The sequence below is a fragment of the Elgaria multicarinata genome, chromosome 3 (genome assembly GCF_023053635.1).
Source record: "Elgaria multicarinata webbii isolate HBS135686 ecotype San Diego chromosome 3, rElgMul1.1.pri, whole genome shotgun sequence".
NCBI classification, from domain to species: domain Eukaryota; kingdom Metazoa; phylum Chordata; class Lepidosauria; order Squamata; family Anguidae; genus Elgaria; species Elgaria multicarinata.
The window spans coordinates 170,241,352-170,269,245 of record NC_086173.1 but is presented as its reverse complement, the minus strand read 5'-3'; the positions used below and the strand labels follow the sequence as shown (position 1 = coordinate 170,269,245).

The 27,894-nt window shown below is 44.6% G+C and overlaps 2 pseudogenes; one reads left to right on the top strand and one right to left on the bottom strand.

Annotated features, from left to right (window-relative positions):
• LOC134396487 (zinc finger protein 850-like) overlaps positions 1-27,894 on the top strand; it is a 637,841-nt pseudogene that overhangs the window by 202,006 nt on the left and 407,941 nt on the right.
• LOC134396278 (zinc finger protein 729-like) overlaps positions 4,595-27,894 on the bottom strand; it is a 50,220-nt pseudogene continuing 26,920 nt past the window's right edge.

Here is a 27,894-nt window from a genome sequence, read left to right as displayed (position 1 = left end):
CCCCTCCTTATTGTTTTATTATGATTTTATTAGAATGTAAGCCTATGCGGCAGGGTCTTGCTATTTACTGTTTTACTCTGGACAGCACCATGTACATTGATGGTGCTATATAAATAAATAATAATAATAAAAATAATAATAATCTTGCTGCAGTCAGCAAATTCGTTATCAATTCCTTAGTTTCTTTTTTACATTTTAAATCTTCAAATAGAGACAGTAATGCACTTTTTGGTGTTCGTTCTATCTTCATTCCCACAATTTCTTCAATCTCCAAAAACACCATCTTCCACAATCTTTGTACATATTTGCATTCCCACCACATATGTAAATACGTTCCCCACAACTTCTCCAACAGTTTGCTGAATGCTGATTATTTATCTTATTCAATCTAATCGGGGTTAGGCACATAATTTTAAAATAATTCTCTTTTATTCTCACTGACATATTTCTCAACACTCTTTGTTTCCAAAGTCCCTCCCAGCTCTGTTGTCTTATTTGTACTTTCAAATCTGTCTCCCATACCATTTTCCCTGAACTGTCCATCGACCCTTTCTCCAGTAATATTTTATATATTTCACTCATTAACCCTTTTAAGGCTGGACTTCCTCCCTTACATTTTTCTCTTTTAATTATTAGTTCCTCAAACTTCGTCAATTCTCTACCATCTCTATTTTCTCTTACCCACTTTTTAGTCCACTGTTCTAATTGCCTATACTCTAACCAAGTTAATTTTATATCTTTTAAAACCTCTTCCATGTCTTCTCTTGTATTCATTTCTCTCAACCAATCCTTTAATCTCATTTTATTTTTCTCTATTAATAATTGACTTAATCTGCCCTTCAGTTCCTCCGTGAAATTCTTTAACATTATTACCAGTGCATTATTACAGCGATTTCTCCCGGGCTCTCAGGATGTGAATATCAGGCTCACTTAATACATCAAAGAGGGACGTACTAAAACCAACAGCAGGCTCCCTTCTTAATAAACAAAAGCACCCCAGGTTTTATTTCAAAGGCCTCGTGACCAAAGTGAGTTATGAATTTTGCTTATTCATTAGGTTTAAAGCAGGAAGATGAAACAAAGCAAAACAAAATGCAATGCAAACTGGACACCAGGGCAGCCTTTTCCCCACAGGGGCGACATTCCTCCTCCCCACCTGGCACCTTTCCTCTTGTGTGTCTGCCAGCCCCTTCCCTTTCTCCTTCCTTCCCTTCCCGGATTCCCTAACTATGGGGAGGGAAGGAGGTGCAAGGCAGGGGTCTCCCTGGAGGGGCCTCAAACGGGTCAGTCCCCGGGGAAGCAGGGGGGGCTCACTCTCTCTTCCCACCCACTCCCTGCCCCAAACCTGTCCTCCTGCCCCGGGGGGCTCTTTCCACCACCCTCCCCCTAGGAACCCCCTTGCAATCTGCATTCACAGGCTCCTTTGCAGGGGAAAAGAGGCTGCAGGCGGTGGACACACGATGCACGTAGGAGTAGAATCCCAGGCTCCTTTGCAACGGGTGGGGGAGGAAATGTGGGGTGGGACAGGAGGGGCCTCATCCAGCCTTGGCTCTAGGACCCAGTCCCCTCTCCTCCTCTTTAACCCTTGGATGGAAGCAACATGAGAGAGCCGCAGATCTGGGAAGGGGGCTTTTCTGAGTGTGTGTGTCTTTTATCCTTTCTGCAACATTACTGCCTCCTCTGCTCCTGGGGGCTTTGTGGGATCCAGAGCTGTAAAACAGCATCCCCCAACCTGGTGTGATTCCAATTCAACCAGCTCTTATCAGGTGCGATGTATAGCTATGTTTGTTTCACCTAATTCTCCCTGGGGAAGGACAGGTAGCAGGTAACTTTTATTTATAGCTTTTATGCAAGGTAACGATTAGAGTTTTCCATAGGAGTTGAAAGTTACAAATCTCCTCATGGTAAGTTTTTTACAACACGAGCAGCGGAAATAACATTTAATAAGTTATTATTTTACAATATAGTTCAGTAAAAGACAACAGTTTGACTACAAAGCAATTGCCATCACTATTCTCAAACAAGAAAGGTAATTATTCAGTCTGAATTGGACGGTTTAAATACTGTTTAGTGATTTATGTGATGTTTGAATGTTGGACCAGCGTACTAGAATACAGACAGTGATATACAACAGAGGAAGATTGTGTTGGAAATGGAATGTATAATCCGAAATTACCGTCTTGATTTGTTCTTGCAACTGTTGATTTGCTCTTGGTATTGGAAACTTGTTTTTGTACTGTTGTTATTGTAATTGGACTATTGACTTGAGAGGATATCACAATTATTCAGAATTTACTGTTAATATCAATTTCATTGTATATATCATTTTTTGTGCTCTCTATATGCATGTGTGCAACATAATGGCTGTTGTGAAAGTACACGTTTGTTAAATATATTTCACTGATTCAACAAAAACCTCTCACAAGAAAATTTGCGTTAGCATTCTAGGAATTTTAGCTATACTACTCCATAGCTCCTTACCTATACCAGCTAGGTGAATAAAGTGCCAGTTACAGGAATTCTGGGGGAAAGTGAACACACCATAATTGAATTCTTGATTTTAAATGAAGCAAAAGCTGAGTGTAGCCATACACGTACTCTGGTTTTTAGGAAAGCTGATTTTAATAAACTCAGAACTATGATAAGTAAGGGCCCATGGCAAGTAACCCTAATGAGAAAAGGAGTAAAGGATGGGTGGGAGTATTTTAAAAAAGGAAATTTTAAGGGCACAGTTACAAACAATTCCAACAAGTTGAAAAGACAGAAGACAACAGACGAAACCAATGTGGCTCCACAAAAAGCTTAGAGATGACCTGAAAACAAAAACGGATACATATAGGAAGTGGAAGGAAGGCCAGGCTACAAAAGAAGAGTACAGACAGGTGGCGCAGAAGTGCCGAAATGGCGTCAGGAAGGCTAAAGCTCAGAATGAGCTGAGATTATCGAGAGATGCTAAAAGCAATAAAAAGGCTTTCTTCAGATACGTGAATAGTAAAAGACAGAGGAAAGAAATGGTGGTTCAACTGCTTAATGAGGATGGCAAATTGATTAACAGATGACAAAGAAAAGGCTGAAGTGCTCAATTCCTACTTTGGCTCAGTCTTCTCCCAAAAGCGGGTCTATGGACACCCTAGAAAAAGTGAAGCACAAGTTGATTGCAGTCTGAGATTGATAAACAAATGGTCAAGGAACACCTAATTTCCTTGAATGAGTTCAAATCTCCAGGGCCTGATAAACTGCATCCTAGAGTAATGAAGGAGCTAGCGGAAGAACTCTCTGAACCACTGTCTATTAAGGATGTGTTCCGCTTCTCCTCAGAACGGAGAATCAGGAGCGAATTGGCCTGCTCCGCCTTGCCCAGAGGCAGAGTAGAAGCGAACCGGGGTCCTGGAGAAGCATGGTGAAGAGAAGCGGCCATAGGAGAAGGGTTTCTCTTTTTGCGGAGCGATCTGCCCGCCGTTTTGGATAATTTCTCCAATAGGATTGCATTGCGGAAAAGATTAGGGCATAACTGTGTTGTTTTTAAAGCTATCTTTCTGAAATTTCTTGTGCTTAGAGAGTCGTGGCTGGGGGTCATTTTGAGCCTACTCTCAGCACTCTGCGTGGTGCAGATCGCTTGTTATAATTTTTTTTAAAAAATAGGGTTTAAAAAAGCGGGAGAGGTACCTTTTTAAAGTGCTGAGAGGCAGATTCAACTCCCAGGCATGATCACCTGATGAAGCATCCTCGAATCCCAAAGCTGGAGAAGGGGATAGGCAAAACGGGATACTTAGTAACGGGATACTGGGAAACTTCTCTTTCTTAGTTTGAACGGACTTTTCCCAGTGTTTTTTAAAACAGTAGCCCCACCAAATGCACAAACACAACCTGAAATCATATACTAAGCAAATAAATAACAGATAGGAAACACAGCACTGCTACTCACCCTAACCTTGGTGAACAACTGAATAGATGTGGTGCAAGGGGATGAGGTCCCCTAGGGCATGTGGACATACCCAGTGCACACACTCTCCCACCCATGAAGGGTCATCAGAGCCCTCCAAAGAGTAACCCAGTGGAGAGACTGAAGCTATAACCAGGGCTCTCTGGGCGGTTTACAGAAATTCTAAAATTGAGGTAAAAACAAGTATGACTGGAGGAGGGCTAAACTGGGAACTACCAACCAGTCAGTCTGACATCCAACCCAGGGGAAATTCTGGAGCAGATTCTAAAGAAGTCAATCTGTAAGTAAGCACCTTGAAAATAATGCAGTGATTACTAGAAGCCAACAGGGATTTTGTCAAGAACAAATTCTGTTAGACTAATCTGATCTCACTTTTTGATCGGGTAATCTCCCTTGTGGACTGTGGAAATGATGTGGATGTAATATATCTTGACTTCAGCAAAGCTTTTGACAAAGTGCTCTGATCATAATATTCCGATTAACAAACTTCAAAATGATCTTGATAGGCTGGAGTGCTGGGCAGAAAACAACAGAATGAAATTTAATAGGGATAAATGCCACATTCAACACCTAGGAAAAGAAAAAAATATGCACATTTACAAGAGAGGGGATACTTGACTCAGCAATACTACAAACGAGAAAGATCTTGGAATTGTTGTAGATAACAAGCTGAATATGAGCGAACAGTGTGATGTGGTTGCAAAAAAAGCAAATGCTATTTTGGGCTGCTTTAAAAGAATCAAAATCGCATGAGGTATTGATTCCCCTCTGTTCAGCCCTGGCTATGCCACATCTTGAGTATTGCGCCCAGTTCTGCACAACACACTCCAGGAAGCATGCAGACAAGCTTGAGCATATTCAGAGGGTGATCAGGGGTCTGGAAACAAAACCCTATGAGGAGAGACTGCAAGAACTGGGAATGTTTAGCATGGAGAAGAGAAGATTGAGGGGAAACATGATAACACTCTTCAATGACTTGAAAGGTTGTCACACAGAGGAGGGCCAGGATCTCTTCTCGATCCTACCAGAGTGCAGGTTACAGGAAAGCAGATTCCAGCTGTACATCAGGAAAAGCATCTTGTTAGAACAGTATGACAATGGAACCAGTTACGTAGGGAGGTTGTGGGCTCTCCCACACTAGAGTCATTCAAGAGGCAGCTGGACAACCTTCAGTCAGGTATGTTTTAGGGTGGATTCCTGCATTGAGCATGGGGGGTTGGATTCCATGGCCTTATAGGCCCCTTCCAACTCTACTATTCTATGATGCTTAAATGCTACACTACACATTTATAGGGATTCTCCCCAGTGTGAATTCTTTGATGCCGCTTAAGGTATGAGCTCAGAACAGTTTTCCCGCATTCTAAGCATTTATACGGCTTCTTCCCAGTGTGAATTCCTTGATGCAGCTTAAGGCTTGTTCTGTGAGCAAAGCTCTTCCCGCATTCTAAGCATTCATAGGACTTCTCCCCAGTGTGAATTCTTTGATGCTGCTTAAGGACTGTGCTCTGAGCAAAGCTCTTCCCACACTCTAAGCCTTTATAGGGCTTCTTCCCAGTGTAAATTCGTTGATGCTGCTTAAGGTGTGAGCTCAGAACAAACGTCTTCCCACATTCTAAGCATTTATAGCGCTTCTGCCCAGTGTGAATTCCTTGATGTAGCTTAAGGTGTGTGCTCAGAGCAAAGTTCTTCCCACACTCAAAGCATTTATAGGGCTTCTCCCCAGTGTGAATTCGTTGATGCAGCTTAAGGTGTGAGCTCAGAGCAAATCTCTTCCCTCATACTAAACATTTATAGGGCTTCCCCCCAGTGTGAATTCGTTGATGCTGCTTAAGGTGTGAGCTCTGAACAAAGGTATTTCCACACTCTAAGCATTTGTAGGGCTTCTCCCCAGTGTGAATTCATTGATGCTGCTTAAGGTGTGAGCTCAGATCAAAGCTCTTCCCGTATTCTAAGCATTTACAGGGCTTTTCCTCAGTGTGAATTCTTTGATGCTGCTTCAGGGATGAGCTCAGAACAAAGCTCTTCCCGCACTCTAAGCATTTACAGGGCTTCTCCCCAGTGTGAATTCGTTGATGCTGCTTAAGATTTGTGCTCCGAGCAAAGGTCTTCCCACACTTTAAGCATTTATAGGGCTTCTCCCCAGTGTGAATTCTTTGATGCAGCTTAAAGCTTGTGCTGTGAGCAAAGCTCTTCCCACATTCTAAGCATTTATAGGGCTCCTCCCCAGTGTGAATTCTTTGATGCCGCGTCAGGTCTGTGCTGTAAACAAAGCTCTTCCCACATTCTAAGCATTTATAGGGCTTCTCCCCAGTGTGAATTCTTTGATGCCGCTTCAGGTCTGTGCTGTAACCAAAGCTCTTCCCACATTCTAAGCATTTATAGGGCTCCTCCCCAGTGTGAATTCGTTGATGCTGCTTAAGGTGTGTGCTCCGAGCAAGGGTCTTCCCACACTCTAAGCATTTATAGGGCTTCTCCCCAGTATGAATTCTTTGATGCTGCTTAAGGCTGCTGCTCCGAGCAAAGCTCTTACCGCATCCTAAGCATTTATAGGGCTTCTCCCCAGTGTGAATTCTTTGATGCTGCTTAAGGCTGCTGCTCTGAGCAAAGCTCTTACCGCATTCTAAGCATTTATAGGGCTTCTCCCCAGTGTGAATTCGTTGATGCTGCTTAAGGTGCATGATGTTAGTATAGCTCTTCCCGCACTCTAAGCATTTATAGGGCTTCTCCCCAGTGTGAATTCGTTGATGCAGCTTAAGGCTACTGCTGTGAGCAAAGCTCTTCCCGCACTCTAAGCATTTATAGGGCTTCTCTCCAGTGTGAATTACTTGATGCCTGTTAAAGCTTGTCCTGTGAGCAAAGGTCTTCCCGCATTCTAAGCATTTATGGGGCTCCTCCCCAGTGTGAATTCTTTGATGTAAGTTAAGTTGTGAGTGGAAAGTGAATTGTTTTTCACACACTAAGCATTGAAACCTTTGATATTTGTTAGAATGGATCTTCTGAGTTTTAGTCTGTTTCTTCCTTTTACGAATGTTCTTTTTACTTCGTGCTTCTAGTATTGGAGTTACACAGACGTCTGATCCTTCAAAAGAAATGGATTCCCTCTTCTCTTCAGTTTCAGTTTTCCTTCTCTGGTGTAGGCCATTTTTCTTGCTCTCCCTGTGATCCCCTGCAAGTATAAACACAGAAATCGTCTTGAAACAACACAAATGGTTGCTGATTTGATTCACAGGATAAAAAAGAAATAATCGTGGTGAGGCAGATCCTTCTAAACATATTAAATATCCTGATGACCAATAGAACTGAGAACTAGACTGCCAAACAATGCTTTCATTTATTTGGAATAACTCATATAAAGTAGTTGAGAGAATAAATAAATAACATAAAATACTGTAAAAATAAAATACACATAAAATCTGCCATTTCCTCCTAGCTGATCATATAACTGGGAACTTGAAAGTGGGAATTCAACCCTAATGGTTATTTTAAATGTCTAGCTGTCCAGACCTGTCTTGTGAAAAGGCTTAACTCTTCTCTCTTCCATGGAGACCATTAAGATAATATATGTAACATCTTCAATTTTATGCAGATGCAATTACTGTTTAAGCAAGGCCATCAATGGGCTTCACTGACACAAGGAAAGAAGAGCTGAAATTCCACTTTCCAGGATCTGGCAAGAAGGCAGAGAGGAAGACGTACCCAGAGGAATCCCATTCCTTACCCAGAGAGGCCAGGATCTCACGATTCTCCTCCATGACTTCTTTGTGCAGAGTCCTCTGGCCTGGACCCAGCAGAGCCCACTCCTCCTCCGAGAAATGCACGGCCACCTCCTCAAAGGTCACCAGACCCTGAAAGCAGCAGAAGAAATGATGTTCTCTTTAAGCTTTATGTAGCAATCCATGAAGACAAGGATGGTGAGGTCCTCTTTCTGAATGCCAAAGCATTGTGAGTGACATTCAAGGCCTTCCTAGCAGCCATCTTGGAGAAGAGCAAAGGCTAAAGGGGCAGGTTCTTCCAGGACCAAAGAGATGTGCAGGAGACGGAGGCCCCCAGGACTCCCCTACCTGCCCAGGCTGTGCAGAAACTGCTTCCGCTCCACCACCAAGCGAACGAGGCCCTGAAGGACCCCCCAGGATCAGTTCACTTCCTCTGCAGGTTGTTTTGCTCCCTGTGAGGAAGGTAAGGAAGGTGGGAAGGTGAGAAGGTAAGTTAATTTTCTTAACTATTCCCATTTTCATTGATTATTTTCAGTGTTTATTTATTGATTGCATTTGTTTACCATACCAGAGCCGAAGCACTTAGAAACAATATCCAAATATTTAAAACTGTGAAAACATACAATATACACATACATATAAAACTACTATAACAAGTTTTAAAACTATGACCCTAAAAAAACAGACCCAGGCTAATTAATTACATATTGTGAATTACATATTGCTTGACCTGGCACTGAAAAGGTAACAATGTCGGTGCCACGTGAACCACATTGGGGAGATTTTTCCACAGTTGGGGGGCCACCACAGAGAAGGCCTCTCCCTTGTTGTTATCCTCCGATCTTCCCTCTGAGTAGGCACCTGGAGGAGGACCTTAGTTGTTGAGTGTGTAAGAGCCACTCTGGGAAGCGGGCCAGAGTGGGTCTGATACCCTCAAACAACGTTACTAAACAACATTTCCTTTTTGAGTATCTCCCCCAGCAAAATCAGGCTCAAGGAGAACATTAAGACAGCTCATGCACTTCAGGCGTAATAGAGGGAGGGGAACCATGGGAAAATACGTCCACTAATCCTTACCCAGTGAGGAGGGTCCTCCGTCACCCTCCTGCAAGATCCACCCGTCCAGCGGCCTCTGTGTGATGCCTGGAGGAGCCTTCTCTGCCTCAGGGAAATCTGTGGGTGCTCTGGCCAACATCCCCTGGACCTGGAGCAGGAGGGAGGATCCCAGGCAGAGAAGAGGGATTAGAGAAGGAAAGAAACGGCTCAGGTCAAGGCCAAGGGCAGCATTTCCCAATCGCTTTACCTTTCAGGTCTCATTCTAAAGTTGATCTGCCATCCAAGCCACACAGCACAGGAACTTGTGTCTTTGTCAGGGGGCTAAAAGTTCAACCCTGAAATCCAGCATTTTTCACTGAAAACACAGCAGTTTGGCATCTACAAATGCTACCCCTGTTCTGTTGGGAGGACTCTGACACCAGTTGAAGAAGGATCCCCTCCTTCCCCAGAACTTCACAAACCCATTCACTTCTCCTGTCGTCATGAGAAACTAAGAAGAGCCATTCTGGATCAGAATAAGGGCCCGTCTAGTCCAGCATTCTCTCCCGACAGTGGTCCATCACCTGGAGGTAGGATATAGCCATCAGGACTAGTAGCCATTCACAGCCTTCTCCTCCAGGAATTTGTCTAACCCCCATTTTAAACCATCTAAATTGGTGGACATCACTATGTCCTCTGGTAGGGAACTGCGTATTTTAACCATCCAGTATTAGCTTAACTATCCTCCAATGGGGGCCTGCTCTACACATGAAGAGCAACTATACTTGGGGGTTGGACCATTGCAAATTGGGGCATCCCTTAAAGGACACATAAAATAAAGTTGAGATAAGTATTAAGGACACAGTCCCTGTAAGTTATCAAGATGAAATGCTCTCACCTGCTCTTGGTCCTCTGCCTGACTCAGGAGGAAGCCTTCTGCCAGGGCCACCGCCTGGGAACTGCTCTCCCCTCCGCATTCTCTGACCCAGCTCACCATCTCCTGGGGCAGGACAGCCAGGAACTTCTCCAGGACCACCAGGTCCAGCATCTGAGCTTTCGTGTGCTTTTCTGGCTTCAGCCACTGGCGGCAAAGGTGGTGGAGATGGCTGCAAACTCTTCGGGGCCCCACGGCCTCCTGATAGCACAAGTTCCTGAAGGGCTGAAGCTCCACGTCTGAGCAGGTGTTGCTCCCAGGCTGGTCCTGCTGCACTCTTCCTTCCCAGGGCTCTGCACTGCTCCCTTCCTGGATGTTGCAGGAGACGATTTCTGGTTCAGGGCCTGCAAAGGATTGCTCTTCCATCTTCACGCTCTTCTCCATCTCTGCTCCAACCAGGACTCGAAACAGTCTCCTGCCTTGGCTGCCAATTTCTCCTTTGAGGCAGGGACTGCGCTGTAGGAATTAAAACAGAGCTTGTGAAGGAGGCACATAAGGTAGACCTGGTTAAAATTCCCAACCCAGCTGCCCCCTCCCACCGGTTCCCAGTGACCCTTCCTCAAATATATAGAGACCATAAACTGGAAACTGACTTAACTTATCCCCCCAACTCAAGCGAGTGGGGTGGCCCGGCTCCACCAATCCACAAACAGCAAGTTCTACAGGGCTCCCGGTGAGAAGGTTTATAAGGGAAGTAAATGCAGAAGGACGTCACAAACGGAAGCAAAATGTGAAACACACAATGATTTACAAAGCTATACATGTGTACACTCTGCAAAACACACTGCAGTTTAGCTCCTCCTAAGGCGTGTCAGAAAACAATGTGTAAAGAGTGTCAGAACCAACTAGCAGCAGTTGAATTGCTATTGAGCTCTAGTTAAACTTCCACCAGTCCAAAGTAGATAGATGCAATGATCATAGAATAGTAGAGTTGGAAGGGGTCTACAAGGCCATCGAGTCCAACCCGTTGCTCCATGCAGGAATCTATCCTAAAGCATCCCTGACAGATGGTTGTCCAGCTGCCCCTTGAAGGCCTCTAGTGTGGGAGAGCCCAGAACCTCCCTAGGTCACTGGTCCCATTGTCGTACTACTCTAACAGTCAGGAAGTTTTTCCTGATGTCCAGCTGGAATCTGGCTTCCTTTAACTTGAGCCCATTATTCCGTGTCCTGCACTCTGGGAGGATGGAGAAGAGATCCTGGCCCTCCTCTGTGTGACACCCTTTCAGGTATTTGAAGAGTGCTATCACGTCTCTCCTCAATGCTAAACGTGCCCAGTTCTTTGAAAAGCTTTCAACCGCATAACAGTATAGTCTAAACTATCTCTCATGGCATTATTATTATTATTATTATTATTATTATTATTATTATTTATTTATATAGCACCATCAATGTACATGGTGCTGTACAGATAACACAGTAAATAGCAAGACCCTGCCACATAGGCTTACAATCTAATAAGTTGTAGTAAACAATAAAGAGGGAAGGAGAATGTTCGGTCATATCAGGATAGAAGGAACATTCTGCATCTTGCAGAGATGCCAAAACTTACAGCGATAATGAGAGAAAGGTCAACAGCTATTATGTTTATGTTGGAATGGAAACCTTTGATAGAATATCTGAAAGAGGCAGAGAAAAGTGATCTATTTGTTCGTGGATTTTATTAATCAGATGGGCAAAGAGAGGAAAGAACCATAAATCTGTGAATCCAATGTATGAGACTTAGATAAAGTATAAGAAAAACTGAATTAGATTGATATATAAATGGTCATTAACGAATTAATGGGCATTTTTGACATGAAGAGGGCAAAAATATGTACTTTAACCTCACCCTTAAATGTTTTTAGTATATGTAACGTTTGTCTATGTGCTGTTAGGAAATAAAAAAAAATTAAATACATAAAAAAACATTCTGGACTCAGGGAGTCTTTAACCGTGAGGAGTAAAACACACATTCAAACTTCTTCTCATGGAGGCCTCTTGTTCACGATCCTGCATTGAGAGCAGGTCTGAGTCCATCTCAGGCTCCAGAAAGGAAAACCTTCGGCCCTCCTGGAAATAAGAGGTCTGCTGATGAACCAGTTTCTCTCCCAATGCATCTCATGGCTCCCTTCTAAGCCCTCCCTGCTCCCAGCACTTGAACCCCAAAATTGCACCAGAGTAACAGCGATTTCTCCCCGTTCTCAGGATGTGAACTTCGGGCTCACTTAATACTTCAAAGAGGGACGTACTAAAACCAACAGCAGGCTCCCTTCTTAATAAACAAAAGCACCCCAGGTTTTATTTCGAAGGCCTCGTGACCAAAGTGACGTGTTAATTTTACTTATTCACAAGGTTTCAATCTTGGAGAGGAAACAAAACAAAAAATGCAATGCAAACAGGACACCAGGGCAGCCTTTAGCCTGCAGGTGGGACATTCCTCCTCCCCACCCGGGACCTTTCCTCTTGGGTTCCTCCCAGACCCCCCCCTTTCTCCAGCCTTCCCTTCCGAGATCCCCTAGTTATGGGGAGGGGAAGGAGGTGCAAGGCGGGGGTCTCCCTGGAGGGGCCCCAAGTGGGTCAATCCCCTGGGGAGGGCTCGGGGCTCCCTCTCTCTTCCCACCCACCCCCTGTCCCAAACCTGCACCCCCTGCCCTGGGGGGCTCCTTCCTCTGCCCCCCCCCCGGGACCCCCTTGCAATCTGCTCTCACCGGCTCCTTTGCAGGGGAAAAGAGGCTGCAGGCAGCGGAAACACGAGGCTCGCAGAAGCAGGGGGAGAATCCCAGGCTCCTTTGCAATGTGGGGAGGCGGAAGTGTGGGGCAGGAAGGGAGGGGCCTCATCCAGCCTGGGCTCCTTATGGGCCTCTCTAGGAGCCAGCCCCCTCTCCTCCTCTTTAACCCTTTGGTGGAGGCAGCACTAGAGAGCCGCAGAGGATCCTGGCAGAGACACGGACCTGGGAAGGGGGCTTTTCCACGGGGGGGGGGGCTTTTATCCCCCCTGCAGCATCGCCGCCCCATCTGCTCCTGGGGGCTTTGTGGGATCCACAGCCGTTTCCCCTTTGAGTGCGTAATGCAGCCTCCTGCATGGGAGCCCTCCATCCTTCTGCCTGCCCTTGCTGCAGAACAGCGTCCCCCAACCTGGTGCCCTTCAGAACTCTAAACATGACTAGATGCCCTAAAAAGAGAGAGGTTAAGGAGGGTGACCCTGTGAAAAGGAGGACAGGGCTCCTGTATCTTTAACAGTTGCATAGAAAAGGGAATTTCTGCAGGTGCCATTTGCATATATGGAGAACCTGGTGAAATTCCTTCTTCATCCCAACAGTTAAAACTGCAGGAGCTTTGCCCTCTTTTAAATCTGCTCACTCTCGTATAGCTCCTGCAGCTTCAACTTCTGTGATGAAGAGGGAATTTCAGCAGGTTCCCCATATATAGAATCATAGAATAGCAGAGTTGGAAGGGGCCTACAAAGCCATTGAGTCCAACCCCCTGCTCAATACAAATGGCACCTACTGAAATTCCCCTTTCTGTGCATCTGTTAAGGATACAGGAGCCCTGTCCTCATTGGTGTGCAGACAACAGGTTCAAGGGGTTCAACTGAACCCCCTAATCCGCCGCAGCCATGTTTGCCCCGACTGCACAGTGAGCAACTTGAGGGAGAGAGGACAAGCGAGGCTCCGCTGCTCTGGCCCGAACTCTGCTATGGGCGCGCACTCCGGTGGTACTGGGGGCGCCCAGCCAGGCAGCTGCTCTGCAGCCTTGTTTCCCGGCTGCCCAGCCAGCATTCACAGGGAGTAGGAAGTCTTGCAAAACTTCCAGCAAGACCAGCCGCGTGATTCAAGAGCGCGCTAAAGACTGGCTGAGCTGCATAGCGAGGCTGCTCTGCGGGGCGGAAGCAGGAGGCACGGCGGCGGGAGAACGAGTGCCAGAGCCGTGGGCAGCATGAGGAGGATGAGAAGAAGAAGCACCTTACGAGGAGGAGGGAGTCGCCACAGGAGGCCAGCAGTGCTGCCAAGGAAAGTCCATGGCCGCTGCATCTATTCGCCATCCTCAGCTCCTCAGTTTTCGCTGCCCAGGTGGCTGGGCCGGGAGCCCGGCATCCTCCCCCTCAGCAACCTCTGATAATGCCAAACCCAGATTGCTTCTCCTGCACAAGCCCCCTAGAACAAACGAAGCTCTACTCCAAGGGAGGCTTTGTGTAGGAATAGGGTGACCCTATGAAAAAGAGGACAGGGCGCCTGTATCCTTAACAGTTGTATTGAAAAGGGAATTTCAGCAGGTGTCATTTGTATATATGGTGAACTTGATGAAATTCTGTCTTCAACATCACAGTTAAAGGTGCAGGAGCTATACTAGAGTGATGAGATTTGCTCTTCAACATTTTTATTAATGATTTGGAGGAGGAGGTGAAGGGAACGCTGATCAAATTTGCTAATGACACAAAATTAGGTGGGATAGCTAATACCCTGGAAGACAGAAACAAACTTCAAAGTGATCTTGAAAGGCTGGAGTGCTGGGCTGAAAACAACAGAATGAAATTGAATTGGGATAAATGCCAATTAATACACCCAGGAAAAAGAAACCAAATGCATGGTTACAAGATGGGGGATACTTGGCTCAGGATCTTGGAATTGTTGTAGATCACAAGCTGAATATGAGCCAACAGTGTGATATGGCTGCAAGAAAGGCAAATGCTATTTTGGGCTGCATTAATAGAAGTATAGCTTCCAAATCACGTGAAGTACTGGTTCCTCTCTATTCGGCCCTGGTTAGGTCTTATCTAGAGTATTGCGTCCAGTTCTGGGCTCCAAAATTCAAGAAGGATGCAGACAAGCTGGAGCGTGTTCAGAGGAGGGCAACCAGGATGATCAGGGGTCTGGAAACAAAACCCTATGAAGAGAGACTGAAAGAACTGGGCATGTTTAGGCTGGAGAAGAGAAGACTGAGGGGAGACATGAGAGCACTCTTCAAATACTTCAAAGGTTGTCACACAGAGGAGGGCCAGGATCTCTTCTCGATCCTCCCAGAGTGCAGGACACGGAATAACGGGCTCAAGTTAGAGGAAGCCAGATTCCGGCTGGACATCAGGAAAAACTTCCTGACTGTTAGAGCAGTACAACAATGGAATCAGTTGCCTGGTGAGGTTGTGGGCTCTCCCACACTAGAGACCTTCAAGAGGCAGCTGGGCAAACATCTGTCAGGGATGCTTTAGGGTGGATTCCTGCATTGAGCAGGGGGTTGGACTCGATGGCCTTGTTGGCCCCTTCCAACTCTGCTATTCTATGATTCTATGATTCTAAGAGGGCAGGGCACCTGTAGTTTTAACTGTTGTGATGAAGAGAAAATTTCACCAGGTTCCTCATACAGACAAATGACACCTTCTGAAATTTCCTTTTCAATACAACTGTTAAAGATACAGGAGCCCTATCCTCCCTTTCATATGGTCACCCTATGTAGGAAACGTCGGCTTTGGAGTGCTGTATTGCTGTCTTTGGTATAAGCACACGTTAAGAGGTTCCCACCATCCGTATCTCCCTCCCTCTCTTTTCTTTTAATGTAAAATGTCTTATCTTCTGTGAGCTCAGCTTAAATATTTTCCAGAGAATAAAATCTTTGCCTAGTCTTCTGTTAAAGGATCATGCTTTGGTAGAAAAATGTGTCTGTTATATTTTTTCAAAAGGTTGCTGGTGGCTTTCAAATGTTATTAAGGGTTTGGCCGGGGTGGTTTGTTTTTCGTTTAATTCCACCCACCCACCCCCCAAAAAAGTATAATGTGACACAAGCCAACAAGGCCAAAATTGTTAAAAGAATAACATGGGAGATTTCTTCCTTGTTTATTTATTTATGACATTTCTATACCGCCCAATAGCCGAAGCTCTCTGGGTGGTTCACAAAAATTAAGAGTATATGGTAACTCTTTCAAAATACAGCTGTTTAGGCTTGAGAAGAGAAGGCTGAAGTTAGAGATGATAACGCTCTTCAAGGACTTGAAAGGTTGTCACACAGAGGAGGGCCAGGATCTCTTCTCGACCCTCCCACAGTGGAGGACACGGAATAATGGGCTCAAGTTAAATGAAGCCAGATTCCGGCTGGACATCAGGAAAAACTTCCTGACTATTGGAGCAGTACGACAATGGGACCAGTTACTTAGGGAGGTTGTGGGCTCTCCCACACTAGAGACCTTCAAGAGGCAGCTGGACAGCCATCTGTCAGGTACGCTATAAGGTGGATTCCTAATTTCAGTACTTTTTGAAACACTTAAGCTTTACTTACTTTCTCTTGATTTCAGAATAACAGCGCATCTGTCATTCTTTTCGGCCAATTTTCTTTAATCAATTATCATTTCTTCAAAGGATGTGATCTCTCCATTAAACGTAGACGTACTGCTTCTGGCAAAAGTCGTGCTCTCCTCTGCTGTTCTGGTGTGCCCTGACACAGAGCCGTCAGCTATTCTAGCCTGTACTACTGCAGACTCCTCAAACTATTTCGACTACTCTTGCAGATTCCCCAACGGTTCGGTCCTGCCCTATCACAGACCCTGTCACTATTCTTGTCTGCCCTAAGACAAGTGTTGGATTCAATGTGTTGTTTATATTTTGAAATTTTCAAGTATTTAAAAATGCAAGCTGTATATATCTACTATCAAGGTGCTCTCCGTATGCCAAATGTGGACTTGCTTGGTGTTGAAATCTGCACCAGATGAGTTAAAATACACCTGATCTTTGAACCACAACAAGCCTGATCAAGAAACCTGAATCTGTTTTAGTAAGTTTGGATTAGGTGATTATCTGATTAAATTTAAAGATGGTGAAAATTGACTGTATCTTTATATATGCCTGGTTATCAGTACAGCAAAAAAAATAGTATTATGAGTCTCCATTTTAAACTGTGTATTTTTAAAGTACAGATTACTTGTTAATTAAAAAAAATCCAGTTTACTTCAGTTTTCGTTTATTTCGTTTGTTCGATGAATGAAAAAAAAAGTCCATTATTACTGTATATTCAATCAATGTTTACCTTTAAAAAAATGTCCCCGGCCGAACCACCAAATGAAATGTGCTGCGCACACCTATGCCTGTCCTCCTTTCCATACGGTCACCCTAATGTTAGGGGAGGCCTTATCAGGGTACACAGGAAGATTTTGGACCCAAGGAGCCGCAAGCCGTGCGGAGTAAAACACACACGGCAACTTCTTCTCATGGTGGCCTCTTGTTGCTCACCTTGACCCTTTCTTTGAGAGCAGGTCTGAATCCATCTAAGGCTCAAGGCAGGAAAACCTTCGACCCTCCAGGAAATAAGAGGTCTGATGATGAACCAGAGTTTCTCTCCCATGGCTCCATTCTAAGCCCTCTCTGTTCCCTTCACTTGAACCCCAAACAGAGGCGGAAGCGAACAGTGATTTCCACCCGCTCTTAGGATGTGAACAGCAGGGCTCGCGTCATCCATAAAAGCAGGACATATTAAAGCCCATGAAAGCATTTGCCCATAGCAAATCCATACTTGCCCACAGAGAAAACATAGCACAGTCCTTGTCTTTCACTCCGCTGCACTTAGCTGGTTTTTTTTAGTGTAATTTTATTTTATATTTCTGACTCCTAATTTTATTTATTATGATTATCTTTTTGTGTTGCGTTGTTTGGCATTGTAGTAGTAGTATTTATTTATTTATGTCGTAAGCTGACTATACCTTAAGAGAGATACCTTTAAATGGTTTGCAAGGGATTAAAAAAAATTAAAATACAGAAACATCAAAAAAAAATATAACAGCAACAGCGTAGCTTAGCTGAAGAAGCCTGCAGGAACAGAGGGGAAAGTCTTCAGCTTATGTCTAAACGCGGCAGAACCAGCTTTATTTAATCAGACAGGGCAGCAGTGCTACTATTGGGCTAAATGCCCCCTCCCCGAAAAGCACCTCCCTGGGTCCACGTTTCTGCCAGGAGCCCCGGAGGAGCCCCTGTGGCTCTCTCGTATTGCCTCCACCCAAGGGTTAAAGAGGAGAGGGGGCTGGGTCCTAGAGCCAAGGCTGGATGAAGACCCACACTTCCCACCCCACACTACCCCTCATGGCAAAGGAGCCTGGGATTCTCCCCCCTGCCATTCATGCATGGTGTGTCCCACTGGAGCCTCTTTTCTCCTGCAGAGGAGCAGGTGAGGGCAAAAGGCAAGGGGGTCCCAGGGGGGAGGAGGAGGAAAGGCGTGGTGGAAAGAGGCCCCCCAGGGCAGGTGCGGAGAAGGGAGGGAGTCAAGGGCAGAAGGGCACAAATTATGTCCTTATGTCAAATCAGCTGCTTTTTCTACAAGCAAGGCGGTAGCAGCCACTGCTCGGAGTCAAGGTGGAAATCCTTGTGCAGCTGAGTCTAATTGTGCAGAGTAATATGCTACTGGCTTTTGTTTTGGCCCTAGTGGTTGCGTAAGCACACCACTCGCAGTCCCCCCTGTTTCATAACAGTACAACACAAATGGTTTTTTTTATAATTTGGCAAGCCCAATGCAGGGGTTTTGGTCAATGAGGTTTTTAAAGCTTCCCATCCCTAATTCATTTTCTCTGACCATTTTAGCGGCTCAGGGACTGAATCTCGTGTCGCTTGTATCAAGGGCTTTGCTAGTAATGAGAAATTTGGTTTCCTTTGCGGCAATAACTTGCAGCTCCTAAAAATCCTCATAGCTGTTTTTTTTTATTTTAGGTCTTCCCAGTTGCAACACTGCATCTATGCGCTGTTTAGATAAACTCCTTCCTTTAGCACTGATTTGATGTCCAAGATATGTCACTGTCCTTAATGCTAATTGCATTTTTTTCTTTAACACTTTGTGGCCCTTCTTTGCAAACCACCTCAGCAAGACTGAAGTGTCTTCTTTACATCCCCCTAAGGTAGGATTTGCTAACAGAATGTCATCTACATAAAGAACTAATTTAGACCCTTCCAAATCTTTGTACAGCGCCTGCACGAAGACAGTCGGACTTTCTCAATAACCCATTGGCAAATGCTTCCAACTTAGAGCTTTACCCTCAAAGGTAAACACAAACAGGTACTGTGAGTCTGGGTGCAGGGGCACGCTAAAAAATGCTGAACAAAGGTCTATCACTGAGAACCATTTTTCATCCTCAGGAATAGATGACAGAACTATGCCGTGGTTGAACCACTTGATTCAGACGTCTCAAATCTTGACAGAATCTCCAGACTGGTTTTGGATCATTATCTACACCAGGCTTTCTCTTTTTATTAGGTAAAATGGGTGTATTGCAATGTGAGCCATCAGGTAAAACTTTCAGCACACCTTGCTGAAGGAGATCTTCAATTACTGGCCTGATGCCCTATATTTGCTCATGGGAAAACCGATACTGAGGGATTCTGGGGAGGACTTGATTAGGTTTCAATGTAATTTTCACTGGTTCTACGCTAGACAATAAACCTACGTCATTTGGAGGATCTGGCCACAATGAGACAGGTAAAGCCTCCAAATCAGCGTGTGTTATTACTTCCTTCAAGCTTTCTTCAACATGGTTTGGCATTGGCTTATATTCAGGGGATGCTTCAGTTAGTATAAGCATAGTAATGGCAGAATCTGGATTAGGTATTTCTACATTTAAGGTTCCATCAGGTTCACAATATATTGTGGCATTTAATTTACACAATAGATCTCTTCCTAATAAATTTACTGGCGTACTAGGTGACATTAGCAAGGGCTGATGATCTGTCTTTCCTCCTAAGCTAATTTCTACAACTAATTTCTAAGCTAATTTTGACAATTTATGCGGGATAACAGTCCCTCCTATGCCTATGGCATGTACAATTTTCTCTGAAGGTTCTAACTTCAAGTCTGAAGTTTTTATAGTAGTCACTGCAGCTCCCGTGTCCACCACACAGGGTATCTGATTCCCCTGTAAGGTTAATACTACGATTGGCTCTTTGGTGCCAATAGTGTGGGTTTTGGTTACGTTGACTAGGGGTCCCAAAAAGTCTTCAATATCATTTGTGGCTCACTTCCTTGCCCTGGGACAAGGGTCCTAGGACGGTATTGACCCGCTTCATTCAGTCTCTGTTTACAGAAACGTTTCAGATGATCTTTCTTTCCTGTCTCATTCGCTGGAGGTCTGCAGCTGTCAAAGCTACTTCCCATGCAAGGGGATTTGCTGGCCAGGCTATAAGGGCATTGTTGGTGGGGTTCCTGGCAGCAGCTAAAATTCTATCAAAATCATGTTTAGATATTACTAATCTCAACAGATCTTCAAGATCTAACGCTGTGTCGTTATACAACATTGCCATTTTTTTAAAAAAAAATTAACCCAGATGGCATACGATCTTTGTAGATCTTACACATTTTCCCTAATGGTTTTTTTGCAGATTCTGGGCAGCTTCATTTTGACCCGGAGCTTCCCATTGTATCTCTTGCTCCATAATCTGAGGTTTCTTTTAAAAATATTTCTTCTGTTCTAGTCTAACTGCAATGTTTTCACCACCACACTCAAACCACATGAACGGCTTTCGTACGTTGCAACTTCTGGGCTTTGGCACAGGCACGCAGGGTTTTCACACCAGGACTGGCTTATTATAGGGTATCTGTGCTTTTCTCGCTCCTCTAACGGCCCTGTCCCTTTGGAAGGGAAGGCACAATAGATAGAGCTTGATCAGCACAGCTCATGATTGGAGGATAATAGGAAAGGAGGTCCACTCATTCAGGGCAACTCATTCAGACATGTCACATTGCACATAACACGGGTATGGCTTATATAGGTGTCCTGTTATTTCCCAGGCTCATGATTGGAATTGGGGTAGGGAAAAAGACAAACATACAGACATAAATGTTCTTTATGTTCTTTGTGTTATGTGTGTCCCTGCTGTTAAGGTTTTATTATCTCAGAGCTCTTTCAGCTGACTATTTCTTGTTCCCCTTTTTTCCAGTTTTCCTTGTTTTCCATTTTCCTTGTTTCCTCATTGGCCGTACTGGGTTTTCACCCAGGCTGGAGTGCTACCCCAGTCTTTCCTGGTGTCTCCTTAGAGGGCTTATCCAAACCTGCTGCCTCCTTAGAGGGTTTACCCAAACCAGGTCCACTATGGACCACTATGACCTTTTAGGAGCAATCTACGCTCTGCCAGTTTAGCATCAATGTGCCTTTTAGGACCCTTGTCAGAGGAACCCCCGCCTGCCTAGGTCTTAGAGCATTCTGCACCAGCCAGTCTGTCCTTCTTGGATAACTGACTTCAAATTTGTCCAACCTGCCTCGTTCAGCGAGGTCTTATCAACACCGGTGTTCCCAAAATTATTTGACTTGCTTATCACTCATTCACTCCCCCTGTGGCAACTGGACCTGCCATACGATGTTATAGCGGTCATTGCCCGGTGGGGCTCGCACTATGAGTGACAGGTTTTCCCAGTGCCACCATTCCCATTCAAGCAAGTCTCACTTCCCAACCTATCTCTGGATCCCAAGTTTTCCCTCTTCTCCCCCCTCTTCTAATGAAAGACAATGCCCTGAAACAGGCGTCACAGACTTTAAATGACACTTACCGCCAGAAATCTCCAGCCCAAGGGAGAGTTGACAAAGGAAAACCCTCCTCTAATAGGATTTTAATGTGGTTCCTATTCATCTTATCCGTGTGCATGTTGGAGGATTTCCTGTGTCAGGTCTCTATGAAGCAAGGGCTTTCCAGTGTACCACTCATTCCGTCCTCATCACCAAATTGTGGTGGAACCCAAAAGGGCAGGTCCCCGTGGTTCATTGAGTGGTGGTCACAGACTCTCAAGACACAATTTCTCTCTCTTTAGAAGGTTTATTATGAGCAGCCTGCAGTGCTGCAAGGTGACAGTCTCAGAAGACCTGAGGAACTGCCCAATAATTTCAGGAAAGGCGAACATATTTATAGGGTCAATTCCCCTCAGATACAATGGCAGAACCTTCCCACCAATCGTAATACAGCTCTGCAATGCAAGAACCAATGAGAAGCAAAGCATTTAGGCATGTACAGAGTTTAAGTACTTCTTTGACCAAAATACCATACATATATGGGTATTGTAACAGTTACAGGAAATACATCTCCATCTGTTTCTTTTTTTGGTTATCTTGCCTTGCAGATATCTCACTCCACCCTCCTGCTGCCGGTGTGGACTCTGCCTGTCTTGTGACATGTGGTTTCAGCATCAGCTGAATTGTGACCAGCAAATTGCAGCCTTAAAAATATGTTTTAAAGAAACAGGAAACCATGAACCTTTTCATGGCCATTTTATAGCCATTTTCCTATACCTATGGGCATTAGGTAAAAGAACCACCTAGCTTGATTTCCTCGACATTACCTAATACCTGTTGGCACGGGGGTCCCTTCATCACCCTTCGGGGCACCGAGCAGCATGACCCTTCCCCAAATGAACAGAGACCGTAAACTGGAAACTGACTAATTTATCCCCCCAACTAAGCGGGTGGGGTGGCCTGGCTCCACCAATCCACAAACAGCAAGCTCTCCAGGGCTCCCAGTGAGGAGAGTGTTGGAAAATTATTAGTTCTGGATGTTCAGAGTGTTAGTTCTGAACTCATAAACCTGTCTGGGCCGTACAGGCTGAACTAATTTGTAGCAATAGTAGCAGCGGCTCAGCCAGAACGCAGCAAAACCAAAGAGGCAAAGGATTCCTTGTAAGGTTAAAAGTAAATCCTTTACTGACAGATATAAATAATTTATCAATGGCAACACATATACAAATATACTCACAGACGTTCAATTAACACAGCATACATCGAGTTGGGGTAACATGAGAGAAGGGGAGTAACATACAAAACACAGCTACTTTTAAAGACAGACCTGTACACCTGATGCAATCACTAATTGACCAATTACTGCAAATACATTCCCAGCAATAATTCAATTATTCAATAAGTGTCCAGCTGCGTAGTTGACCTTTAAGTGATTCTGTTCTGCTGACTCCTCACTTCTGCCAGGTCCACAGGTAAAAGTAAAAACAGTGGAAAAATACAAAACAGGATCCCTTCCAGGATCCAACAGAGAGAAGGTTTATAAGGGAAGTAAATGCAGAAGGACGTCACATCCGGAAGCAAAATGTGAAACACACAATGACTTACAAAGAAATACAGTCGTGTGAAAAAGAAAGTACACCCTCTTGGAATTCTATGATTTTACATATCAGAACATAATATCAGCTGTCCTGCCACGTTCTTTTCAGAGAGAAGAGGCTTTCTCCTGGCAACCCTTCCAAACAAACCATACTTGTTCAGTCTTTTTCTAATTGTACTGTCATGAACTTTAACATTTCACATGCTCACTGAGGCCTCTAGAGTCTGAGATGTAACTCTTGGTTTTTTTTTGCAATTTCTCTGAGCATTGCACGGTCTGACCTTGGGGTGATTTTGCTAGGAAGTCCTCTCCTGGGAAGATTGGCAACAGTCTTGAATGTTTTCCACTTTTGAATCATCTTTCTCACTGTAGAATGATGGACTTTAAATGGTTTGGAAATGGCCTTATAACCCTTCCCAGATTGATGGGCAGCAGCAATTGTTTCTCTAAGATCATTGCTGATGTCTTTCCTCCTTGGCATTGTGTTAACACACACCTGGATGCTCCAGACCAGGAAACTGAAAAAGCTTTGACTTTTATAGAGGTGGTCATACTTGCTGATGATCAATTAATCACGGGCATTTGATAAGCAGCACCTGTCTGCTACTTAGCATCTTAATTCCTATGGAAGCAGTAAGGGTGTACTTACTTTTCCACACATGGCTTCTCCCTTTTGGCTTTATTTCTGTTAAATAAATCATGACACGGTGTAATATGTCATGTGTTGTTGTTCATCTGAGGTTGTATTTACCTCACTTTTAGACCTGCTAAGGAACAGATGATTGTTATTATGTCCTGATATGTAAAATCATACAATTCCAAGAGGGTGTACTCTCTGCAAAACACACTGCAATTTAACTCCTCCTAAGGCATGTCAAAAAAAACGATGTGAAAAGAGTGCCAGGCCCAACTAGCAGCAGTTGAATTGCTACTGAGCTCTACTTAAACTTCCACCAGTGTAAAGTAGATAGATGCAATGATAAAAGCTTTCAACTGCATAGCAGTATAGTCTAAGTAAACTATCTCTCATGCTTTTAGGCAGCTGAAGTTACGTTCGATAGTATCAGGATAGAAGGAACATTCTGCATCTTGCGGGATGCCAAAACTTACAGCGATAATGAGAAAAAGGTCAACAGCTATTATGTTTATGTTGGAATGTAAACCTTTGATAGAATATCTGAAAGAGGCAGAGAAAAATGATGTATTTGTTCGTCGATTTTATTATTCAGATGGGCAAAGAGAGGAAAGAACCATAAATCTGTGAATCCAATGTATGAGACTTAGATAAAGTATAAGAAAAACTGAATTAGATTGATATATAAATGGTCATTAACGAATTAATGGGCATTTTTGGCATGAAGAGGGGGAAAAGTGTACTTTAACCTCACCCTTAAATGTTTTTAGTGTAACTGTAGTTGTTATATGTATACCTTTGTTTGTATGTATTATATGTAATGTTTGTCTATGTGCTGTTGGGAAATAAAAAATTAAATATAAAAAAAAAACCATTCTGGACTCAGGGAGCCTCTAGCCGTGAGGAGTAAAACACACATTGAAACTTCTTCTCATGGAGGCCTCTTGTTCATGATCCTGCATTGAGAGCAGGTCTGAGTCCATCTCAGGCTCCAGAAAGGAAAACCTTCTGCCCTCCAGGAAATAAGAGGTCTGCTGAGGAACCAGAGTTTCTCTCCCAATGCATCTCAGAGCTCCCTTTCTAAGCCCTCCCTGCTCCCAGCACTTGAACCCCAAACAGGGACCTGAGTAACAGCGATTTCTCCCCACTCTCAGGATGTGAACATTGGGCTCACTTAATACATCAAAGAGGGACGTACTAAAACCCACAGCAGGCTCCCTTCTTAATAAACAAAAGCACCCAAGGTTTCATTTCAAAGGCCTCCTGACCAAAGTGAGTTATGCATTTTGCTTATTCACTAGGTTTAAATCAGGAAGATGAAACAAACAAAAAAAATGTAATGCAAACTGGACACCAGGGCAGCCTTTTCCCCACAAGGACGACATTCCTCCTCCCCACCTGGGACCGATCCTCTTGTGTGTCTTCCAGCCCCTTCCCTTTCTCCATCCTTCCTTTCACGGATTCCCTAACTATGGGGAGGGAAGAAGGTGCAAGGCAGGGGTCTCCCTGGAGGGGCCTCAAGTGGGTCAGTCCCCGGGGGGGGGGGAATCGCTCTCTCTTCCACCTAATCCCTGCCCCAAACCTGCCCTGGGGGCTATTTCCACCACCCTCGCCCCAGGGACCCCCTTGCAATCTGCACTCACTGGCTCCTTTGCAGGGGGAAAGAGGCTGCAGGCGGTGGACACACGATGCACGTAAGAGCAGAATCTCAGGCTCCTTTGCAATGGGGGGAGGAAATGTGGGGTGGGAAGGGAGGGGCCTCATCCAGCCTTGGCTCTAGGACCCAGCCCCCTCTCCTTCTCTTCAACCCTTGGATGGAAGCAACATGAGAGCCGCAGTGGCTCCTGGCAGAGACGCGGATCTGGGAAGGGGTCTTTTCTAGGGGGGGGTCTTTTATCCTTTCTGCAACATCGCTGCCTCATCTGCTTCTGGGGGCTTTGTGGGATCCAGAGCCATAAAACAGCGTCCCCCAACCTGGTGTGATTCCAATTCAACCAGCTCTTCTCAGGTGTGATGTATAGCTATGTTTGTTTCACCTAATTCTCCCCGGGGAAGGACAGGTAGCAGGTAACTTTTTATTTATGCAAGGTAATGATTATAGTTTTTCACAGGAGTTGAAAGTTACAAATCTCCTCATGGTAAGTTTTTTACAACACGAACAGCGGAAATAACGTTTAATAAGTTATTATTTTACAATATAGTTCAGTAAAGGACATAACAGTTTGACTACAAAATAATAGTCATCATTGCTCTTAAACAAGAAAGGAAATTATTCAGTCTGAATTGGACGGTTTAAATACTCTTTAGTGATTTATCTGATGTTTGAATGTTGTTACTGCAGTGCCTCGTCCCCTGTCGGGTGGCTTCAAATGACCAGCGAACTAGAATACAGACAGTGATATACAACGGAGGAAGATTGTGTTGGAAATGGAATGTATAATCCGAAATTACCGTCTTGATTTGTTCTTGCAACTGTTGATTTGTTCTTGCTATTGGAAACTTGTTTTTGGACTGTTGTTATTGTAACTGGACTATTGACTTGAGCTGACATTGTTGGATCCTGGTTTGGATCTGGTTTTTCTTTTTCCACTGTTTTTACAAATACCTGGAGACCTGAAGAAAAAGAGGAAGCTCAGCAGAAGACATCTTCTCTAAATGCCAACATCTCAGCTGGTTCATTGCAAAATTGAATTATTGAATTACTGTGTGGAAGCATTTTTGCAATTAATCATTTATTTATTTATTTATTACATTTTTATACCGCCCAATAGCCAAAGCTCTCTGGGCGGTTCACAAAATTGCAATCAATTAATGATTGCATCGTCGTACAAAACTGCCTATACAAGTAGCTGTATTTTGCATGTTGTTATCATCCATCATCTTACCCCATCTTGATGTATGCTGCTGTGTATTAATCATCTGTGAGTATTTGTATATGTGGTGCCATAACAAAATTAGTTCAACTGTCAGTAAAGGATTTGCTTTTAACCTACAAAGAATCTTTTGCCTCATTGAGTCTTTGCTGCATCCTAAACTGAGAGCCGCTGCTACTTCTGCTCAACTCTGGTTCAGAGTGTGATTTTCCAACAGGTTATGGGCCCAGTAATCCCAGTCTGAGCCATACCCAAAGTCAGAGTTACTCTCAGCAAGCAGCAGTAGGACCAGAGGACTGAACCGTGGTTTGAATAATCCCTGGAACAGCTTGTTGAAGTCGTTGGGAGGAAGGCAATAGAAGGCTATTTCTGATAGTAATTTGTCTTGGAAGTCACACGGGGGAAATGTGGCAGGAATTGTTGATTTAAAAGGGCTCTGAGGAATCTGCAGATAGCCGGTCAGACCCTGAGAGAAAGCCAAGCCACAAAAAGCGCTTCATTGCTTTCGTTGTGGGAAAATTGGCCACATGAAGAAAGATTGCAGGGTAAAGCTGCAAACGGAGCCGGTTGAGGAGCCGCACTGGAAAGCCAAACCTCAAAAGAAATCCGCTCATCTTGTCACGGCTGGAGTTAGCAAACAGGTTTCCAGAGAGGAGGGCAGAAACAGCAGCCGGTGGTTAATAGACTCAGCGTGCAGCGCTGTGATTTCAAACAGACGTGACTTTTTCAAAGACTTCAGAGCATCTTCGCACAGCCATTATTAAACAACAACAAAATAATAACATTAGATCAAACCAGCCATACTCCAGGAAATAAAGCCAGACTGCTCACTTGAGGGAATGGTATTAAAGGCAAAACTGAAGTACTTTGGCCACATAATGAGAAGACAGGATCCCCTGGAGAAGAGGCTGATGCTAGGGAGAGTGGAAGGCAAAAGGAAGAGGGCCCGACCAAGGGCAAGATGGATGGATGATATTCTGAAGGTGACAGACTTGACCTTGGAAAAGCTGGGGGTGGCGACAGCCAACAGAAAGCTCTGGCGTGGGCTGGTCCATGAAGTCACGAAGAGTGACTGAACGAATAAACAACAACAATTAATACTAATAGCAATAATAATAACAAAAACAACAACAACAAGGAATTGAACCACAATGAAAGCCTGCCTGACTTCACTGAAGAGGAAAAGCCAGGAGAGCTTGGGCTATGGGGTGTATAATGTAATAAATAAATAAATAAACAAAGGAGGGGTGGAATTAAAAGCAGCAGTGTTGCTGAATAAACAACAAGAATTTTTTTTAAACGGCTGTATCTGTCTTTTACCAGTAAGAGGAAAGTGGATGTGCCCAGGGGGAGTAGCCTTCCAGCAGAGCTGTTCTGGGTGGTCCGTGGGGTGTTCACATCCTCCCCCGGGCAATGGTGGCCTGGCCCAGTCAAGGACCCACTGCAACCTTTTTGCATTGCACTTCAAGAACAAAATTGCTTCTTTCTGCAGCGGGCTTGATGCTGTTGTTAGCACAGCTCCAGCTGATTTGTTCGATGCCCCCATCTGCCCGGTTTTGAGGGATCAGTTCCAGTTGTTGAGTACTGAGGATGGGAACAACGTGCTTGCGGCAATGCAGCCAACCACTTGGCCTCATGATCCCGGTCCCTCCTGGCTAATAAAAGCTAGCTGAGGGGGTGTGGCTGGGTGGGTTACCTAGATCCTTTTCAAACGGGCTTCAGGCCTGG